Here is a 6,980-nt window from a genome sequence, read left to right as displayed (position 1 = left end):
AATTTAATGATTTATTGATCATCACCTTCCAATGAACACACCATATTTTAAACTGCATGCTACTAGAAGTACCTTATTAGTATGGTCAAAAACACTGGTTTCGTGACCAACCTTTGGCTAACAAAGTTTGATGGTTTAATATTGTACTTTAGGGTATTTTAAACAAAATGAGCTCCCACGCCGCTTTCAAAACCCCGGGGAAAGTTTGGTAGAGCCAAAAATCCAAAATAGCCACTGACCGACATCCGCAAAAATAAAGTATCAACAAAAATTCAAATGAAGGTTCTTTTTAGGCTAATTTGGGGTCAAGGAATCCATTTTTGATGTTATTTTGGTGACTAGATGTTCTGTTAATATAACATATTCTTAATAAGTGATATAATGCACATACGTAAAATAGTGTGTTTAGTCTAATTCAAGATTCATCTGATGACTCCAGCTCATTTGATGATTCAGATTCAGCATCAAAATCAGATTCAGATGCAGCTTCAGACTCTGAATTAGCCTCAGAGTTATAGCCATCCTGTTGCATTGATGAAACTGGAAGTGAAATTGGAAGGGCAGGCTTTGTGTGGCGCACTGGTCTGCAATAGCCATTCACCGATTCCCAACCATGACCTATAGGAGAGGGGTGTCTCCTCAGGTCAGGGTGACGCTGAATGTAGGCCAAAAAGTTGGCACGTTTGATATGCTGCTCAAGACTGTCATCATCAGGAAGCAAACGCATCAAAGATTTCTTCTTTAGTCTTTTCCACTTGGTTGCACGGGCTAGATTCAGAGAGGAACTTTGCGTGTCTCCATAAATGTAGCGGATAACAAATGACTTGAGGTCATTTAAGACATCATCACTCAGTGGAAGGCCTTCACCACACTTTGAGATGAGGCTACAGGCCTCAGTACTTTTCAGCAATTTCTCATGGAGTGATATCTTGCCGTGCCCAAAAAAACAGCTGTTGGAATCACAGCCAGTCAAGACATGAAAAGGTATAAGACATTTCGCAACATCTTCAGTACACATGCCTCTGCAGAAGAAAAGCTGCTTCTTCTTTTTTATGCAGAGAATGCCTGGAATGTCATGTGAAATGGCTGCAGCCTGAATGTATACATCTGTGTCTTCTGCATCAATTACTACGGGATTGTTGTAACCAGATGATCTTAAAGCTGCATAAACAGATAGCATAATAGTGTCAGCCTCACCCTGGCTAAAGCTCAGGCTGTCTTTGGTGTCCCCAGTTGACAGGTTCACACAATCCTCACCCACTGAGTAGACCAGTTCCAGACTGATGGACTTAGATCGTTCTGAGAGCTGAGTTTTGATTAGAGCCTGGAGGCGTTTCTTGTTGCCAGCACTGCAGAGAATTGTCTTAAATTTGCAGGCTGTGGGAAACAGGTCAGCCGGCTTCATATATACATTGGGTATGGGACCTTGACCCTGAATACGCAACTCACGCTCATCATCTTTGATGGACTCAGCATAGTCGTAGGGATCATTGATGCAAATGATGGTGGTAGCATTGACATGTCGTGCCAGGATTGCAGACACTATTTTGTTGGCATAGTCGCCCCAAGTGTATCGAGACCCATCACTCTTGACCCTTTCCTCTGCTGTAGGAGATGCTAGGCGCCACATCATGCCCATGTCCACCAATGCTGTATAGGAGTTGACATCAAGGGGCTGTAATGCCAACTTCTGCAAAAGTTTGCTCTTTTGAGTCTTTCTGAAAGTACCATTGGCATTGAACAGTGTTAGGCATTCTTCAGATATACGATGTTTCATGAGCTCAGGGAGAGACAGCAGACCACTGAAATCAACAAGGTTGACAACGGATGCTAGCGCCCTGCTTTCCATTTCTCCTTGTTTCATTTTTAGTGCTTCTCCAGAGGCTTTCCGTAATGGAATTTCTGTAAAGGCGAGACGTGAATTACGTTTTATACGATCGTGGATGGATTTTTCTTTTGAATAGATGCGCTCATCCATGAAAATTTTTAACTGAGTTTCCCCATCTTGCTTGGCCTTTTTGAAGTCTTGAATGAGCTCGGGTGTAGCTGAAATAGCTGATTGCAAGGTTCGTAGAGCAGGTGATGCTGGGTCAAATGGAAAGCAATCAAACTCTTTGAAACATGATATTAGATCTTGTACAGCTTGCTCATCTCTGCACAAACGTGCTGGAGCACATTCTTTGTGCTTTTGAGAGAGTTGCTTTCTATTCACCTGAATGTGAAGAGCAGCTCGAATTCGACTAATATTGTTGACATTTTTGGTGTCAGCCATTAATTGTTTCTCATTGCGAAGAATTGACAGCCAGCCAGCCTTCATTTTAGAACCCTTATTCATTGTCATCTCTATCCACATGTCCCAAGGGATGGATGAGTATGGTTTACCTGTCATAGACTGAGCAAAGTTTGAGCTGAAAAATTGTTTCTGCTCAGTATTTAATGACGAAAACTTTGCCCAAAAATCTGGTAACCAACGCGCATAGTTGGTCTGGTCATAGGCGACAAGCCAGGGCATCATTTCCCGCAGTGAGATGAGATACTCTTCCCAATTACATGTGTGTATAGCATATACATTCATCATCAGTATCTCTATAAAATCAATCCAGTAGTTGGCCATATCTGATACTTCCAGATCCTGAAACATGCTGCAGATCAGACTATCTATGGCAGGATCATTCTCAAGCTTTTCTAGAGCAGAAGCAAGACACTCTTGGGAGGTTGACATTGGCTCACGGAGAACAGCAAGCTGCGTCTTTGTAAAAGCATCAAGCTCTAAACCAGCAAGATTCTTATTCAGTATAAGATGCATGAGTGTTTCATACATTAAAGAAAGGCAACGCAGGGCACGCCTATAGTGCTTTCCTCTCAAGGCTTGATCAACTGAACCCTCAGCTATAACTCCAGCAGCTACCAAAACGTCAGCAATACCGCTTCCCTTGTAGCGCTTGTAGATAGCATAAATCATGCAGCTTTGAGTGTGAAAAGGACCAAGAAATGGAATAACTTTTTCATACTCTTGTGGATGCTCATTCTTGATCTCAACAAGCAGTGTGTAAACTGGCTGATCACCAACAACTACTGCAAAGGGCATGCTTTTTCTTTGAATGGCTTTCTTTATTTTCATCATGACATCATTAAGGACAGGCTTCTTGGGTGGCTCGGGGTAGGTCATGAAGTAGTAGGCCTTACTCTTCTCCACAGGAGCTGAGATCAAGGCTTGAAAGCCAGCAAACCCTGGAACTTTCTGATTGGTAGTTGCAGGTCGCTCACCAGTAACATCTGCGCGTGCCAGTACATGAATAGCACATCGCTTCCTGTGAGGTTCAGTACTTCCAACACAAGCCTGTATTCTGTTACTGACTGCTGGTTCTCCTCGTTTTGAAGTGATATATTGACCATGTGACTGCATCCCTGTTGCCAACTCCTTCAGGGTGGATGATAAGGTTTTGGCATCTTTAACTCGCTCATCACACTGAGGACCATGGATTTCAATGGAAACTTGCTGCAAATACATTACATTGGTACGATGTGATGTGTTACCCCCTGTCAGGGTATCATTCTGAAAATCATCATTGTCAACAATGATGACACCAGGCTTGTTCTCAGCAATTTCATTGGGACAGTCAGAGCAGAGCTGGAGTTCATGCACTGCCCATGCATCCTTCAGGAGAAGCACTGAGGCATAACTAATGCAAACTCCCACTTTATGAAAAACATCAACTAGCTCTTTGCTACGACTAAGTCCATGCAAATGCATGCCCAAATTGACAGAAGTTGTGGTTGCATTGCTAGTAGCATAGTATGTGAGCATTGAAGCTAGTGCAAGTACCTTCGCATCAGGCGTGACTTGACCAGGTTTTCTTAGTGAAGATATCAGCTGAACTAGAAGAGGAGAAGCATCTTCCTCCTGCTCAAGCTCTCTAACCTGTGGGGGCCAGGGAAGTATTCTTGCCTTTCTGATCTCCTCTCTCAACATACTGGCAACATTCTGTACTAGCTGATCATTGTCAATACCCAGTAATGTAATGACAGCCTCAATGTATGAGCTACTGTCACTAGTGTCATATACAATTTCACTTTGATTCTTCCTTGGGGGGGCATGAAAGCCAATGCCATCACCAAACTCAGGAACCAACATCTCCTTTAGGTAGCTTGACTTGACCCCCAAATTTGGTAAGCCATATGTTCCCATAATGTTTTTGTACTCACGCAACATCCCTTGAAGTGTGATGATCTCATGATCAACAAACACAACCTGACGAACGTGGTCTATGAACATAGTCTGTGCCTCACGGTAAGTCACATCATGCATAAGAGGTAGCTTTTCTTCAGCTGACATCTTCTGATACTGCCCTATGTACTTTAGCCAACACTTGTGGTGGTATCTAATCTCAGTTGAAAAAGGGTCAGTAATAGAATCAATGAGGCAGTTGATACGATCCCTCATAGCGTCATCTTGCAATATTACAGTGTGACTTCTAAAAACATTCCAAGCCGAGGTGTAAGAAAGGAGAACCCACCTACCAGTTCGTTCAGGGTGCCTTTCATCTTCAGGTTTCATGCACCAAACACACAAGCTTTTGTTATGCACTATACCTGTGCTTGATCTCAGATGCTTCGGTGTAGGTGATTCAAAGTCCAGATCATGATGACAGGCTTCTTCATGAAATGCTGATTCTCTATCTTGCTTCTGCTGCCTAACCTTGGATCTCTTCAGCTTGTCTGAACTTGATATGTCAAGTCGACAGGTTGCATGCAGATGTTTGCCTTGTGGTCCAAGCTCCCAATCCACACTATCATACACATTTCCAAACCTATCACACCCCTTCCAGTTTAGTGACTTTAATTTCATGCACCTCGAGTCATATTGTCAATAGAATCAGCTGACTCACATGGCTTTCCACATTGAAGAAGACACCCAAAGTGTGTAGAAGACATAGTCCTGAAAATAATAATGTCTAATAGGTTATAATTATGCAACATTTAAGAGCAACTAACCAGCATTGACATTGAAGCCAAATTTGCGGCCCTGTGATGTACACTTGTTGGAGACTTGAAGTGAAGGTAATTTTTAGTGAAGATTTAAAATAGAGCAAAAGTCTTTGTCTTATATAGGCCTTACAGTGATGAGTCAGCATTGCAAGTCTGTGCAGGTTTATGCAGCTAATGCATGAATCAGCAGTTCAAGTCTGTGCAGGTTTGTGCAAGTTTAGTTAAGTCAGCTAATTCATGAACCAGCAGGGCAAGTCTGTGCAGGTTTGTGCAAGCATAAGTAAGCTAACTCTGTCAGGAGGTGTGCACTGTCAAGAAAGGTACTACTGGCTGTGCAGCTAAAAGAAAGGTTTCCGTGAACAGTATTTACATAGCTGCCTGTTCCGATAGCTACCAAACTTGAATTTCTTGGTTAATGAAATATCCAATCACCAAAATAACATCATAAATGGATTCCTTGACCCCAAATTAATCTAAAAAGAACCATCATTTGAATTTTTTTATTACTTTATTTTTGCGGATGTCGGTCAGTGGCCATTTTGGATTTTTGGCTCTACCAAACTTTCCCCGGGGTTTTGAAAGCGGCGTGGGAGCTCATTTTGTTTAAAATACCCTAAAGTACAATATTAAACCATCAAACTTTGTTAGCCAAAGGTTGGTCACGAAACCAGTGTTTTTGACCCTACTATAACAAATCTTACTAGCTGCTCGACATTGAACAACTTCAAGTTTATTGATGATCCTCTGAGTGTGAGGAACCCTCACACTCACTGTGTATTCTACTATAGGTCTTACATAGTTTAATAAGATTCTATTTTGACCTTCCTTTGGCAATGGTACAAATTTTGTCCGAGGAATGATAAAGTACTATTAGTTTTTTTATAAGTCATGTCAACATGTTTAGTATTTACATGTTGAGTTGAGCCCTCCAATACATTAAATAATTCAAGAATGGAATTACAGCAGTTCTTGATATTTGGCTCATTTGTAGTACTGCTTGACTTGCCAAAAGTCTTTTTTTATTTGACACATTATTGATACATTTTCATTTGTTGACAACTTGACATATTATTTATGACCAATCAACAACGGGGAAGCCATGAAGTGCATAGTCTGTTACAACCCTTTTCCAAACTTGTAATAGAGCCAAACCACACACATCTCAGCAAAAATTTATGTACCGGATTCGTACAGAGGTATCTTGTTCACTCACAAAATTTGATTGATTTTTGAACTTTGAAACTTCACATTATCATTGCTTTTAATTGTCAGTAATTTTCCATGAGTGAGGCTACAATATTTGGCTACAATTTCATAAAAGAGAAAGCACTTAATCAGTGCAAGGAGTCAACTGCTGTAACCTTCAGTTTACTGGCATGTAAGATTTGTGGAAAAGGGACATTTTTGCAAATCTGGTCTCAAATTATTAATATTGTCCCATATGTACGCCTATTAGACACTATAACACAATGCCTTGTACGTGTTTATTTTGCAAGCATATTCTCACATAATAATATGTATACAAGAAGTAGTCAGGGAGTTAATGGACAATAGCCACATTATGAGCCCCATCAATTCTCTGCACCAGTGTATATTCAAAGAGTTGTTTACAAATAGTTATTTAGAGTTGTTTGTCATGTGCTGGTAAGATGCTTGTCAAGTCACATGCAAAAAATGTTTTGCATTGATAAATATCCATTGAAAACTGATAGTTCATTGAGAGATGCACAAACTTGTATTTACACTGTTGAATAGCATGTATGACTACTTACTTGTCTGTTGTTAATATTTCACTTTCAAGTTTTGTACACAGTATTTCACATCAACAATGACTTGGCTTAACTTACAATTGTGGCCAGCGATTAAAATTCTTCGTGGGTCTTACTTAATATGTGCATTGTGTTCACAAGCAATGTATGCATAATTAATTGTGTATGTTGGTAGGAGGTTGATATTCAAGTAGAATAATTTCAATCACAAATGGCTACAAA

This window comes from Dysidea avara, chromosome 9 (assembly GCF_963678975.1).
Source record: "Dysidea avara chromosome 9, odDysAvar1.4, whole genome shotgun sequence".
Classification (NCBI taxonomy): Eukaryota; Metazoa; Porifera; class Demospongiae; order Dictyoceratida; family Dysideidae; genus Dysidea; species Dysidea avara.
This window is presented reverse-complemented; position numbering follows the sequence as displayed.